Source organism: Lepisma saccharinum, chromosome 2 (assembly GCF_977018435.1).
Source record: "Lepisma saccharinum chromosome 2, izLepSacc3.1, whole genome shotgun sequence".
In the NCBI taxonomy this organism is placed as follows: domain Eukaryota; kingdom Metazoa; phylum Arthropoda; class Insecta; order Zygentoma; family Lepismatidae; genus Lepisma; species Lepisma saccharinum.
The window spans coordinates 176,784,582-176,786,039 of NC_139230.1; positions in this window are offsets into that span (position 1 = coordinate 176,784,582).

The following is a 1,458-nucleotide window of genomic DNA, read 5'->3' on the forward strand; positions in this document are numbered from 1 at the left end:
TTTATATTGCATAAGGTAACGTTCAAAACCGATCTCAAAAATTATCTAACTAACTAAGTAACTAAAATTATCTAGGGGGGAGTAACCCATAGCCTACTGATACCTGGACTTAGACAAACGAACCTAATAGTGATAGTGATTTTTTAACTAATTCCTACTTAGAATCCATATTAAAACGTCGTTTAACCCACTAAATTATTATCTTTACCATCATAACACTCTTTTAATTTAAATTTAACTTGATCTATTCTAGTAAATATAAACATCTGAATACTTACATCTTCTGGATATCACTAGTCATCAAACGAGTATAATGCAGTTTACTCACCAACTCCGCCCGAGTGGCGATCTAGAAGTAATAAATTTTTGAAATATAAAATTATGAAAAATATGTCAATAATAAATAAGGACCTGAGTTTCTGGGTGGTATTTCCCCCAAAATCTGTTGTTCTTTTAAAATATATTAACAATTTTCATTTTCAAATTACGAGCCGTGCCAATTAAGAATTAATCAACATCAGGAATCAAATTTATCAACATATAACTGCTTGAGACTTCAAAAGAAACTTGTTAATTGCAAAATATGATTGTCAAAAACATTTGTTTTAGTTAAAACATAATACACATTGACTAATGATATTCATGTCACTTGAATACATGAATACAAATTATGCAATTCTAAATTATGTAACCTTCTCCGGTCACCTGTCTCCTCATCCCTTTTAGGTCCAAATATTTTGATAAGGATTTTATTTTGAGATACTCTTAGTGTATGTTCCTCTAGTAATGTAAAGGGACCTACTTTTGCATCCATCCATATTATACTACAGGCAAGATGTCTGTTTTGTATATTCTAACTCTTAGTTTCTTAGATATAACGAGAAGATAAAAGTTTATGAACAGAAAAGTAACACGCATTTCCTAAATTAAGTCTACTTTTCATTTCCTCTTTAATATAATTTTCGTTTGTTAGTATTTCTCCTAAGTATTTGAGTTAAGTTAGAGGGGTTAGAAAAAGAATGACGTCAAAAAATAGCCCCAAAATGTAATTAGATTTTAAAGATTTTTTACCTCTTCATCAGTCGGATTTTCCTCGCATTCTATATCTTTAATATGAAGCTGCAATTCCATGATCTGCAAATAGAGAAATGAAAACAGTGAATTTAATGAATTTCTAAAAGTTTTTTCTTTCAACTTATTCAATATCTGAAAAGACATATCAACATTGCATCTGAAAATATGGAATGCAAATGCAATAGGTTATTGTACACATTATAATAGTTATACATTATTATTATTATTATTATTATTAAGCAGTTTACATTAACCAATTAAATATTACTTTGAAACAATACAGCTATTAGATTGTTGTATTTCTATTCAATATTTAATCTTGTGCTACAATGTTTACAGTTTACAAATTTTCTTTTGAAATTTATATTGAGCCCACCAAATAAT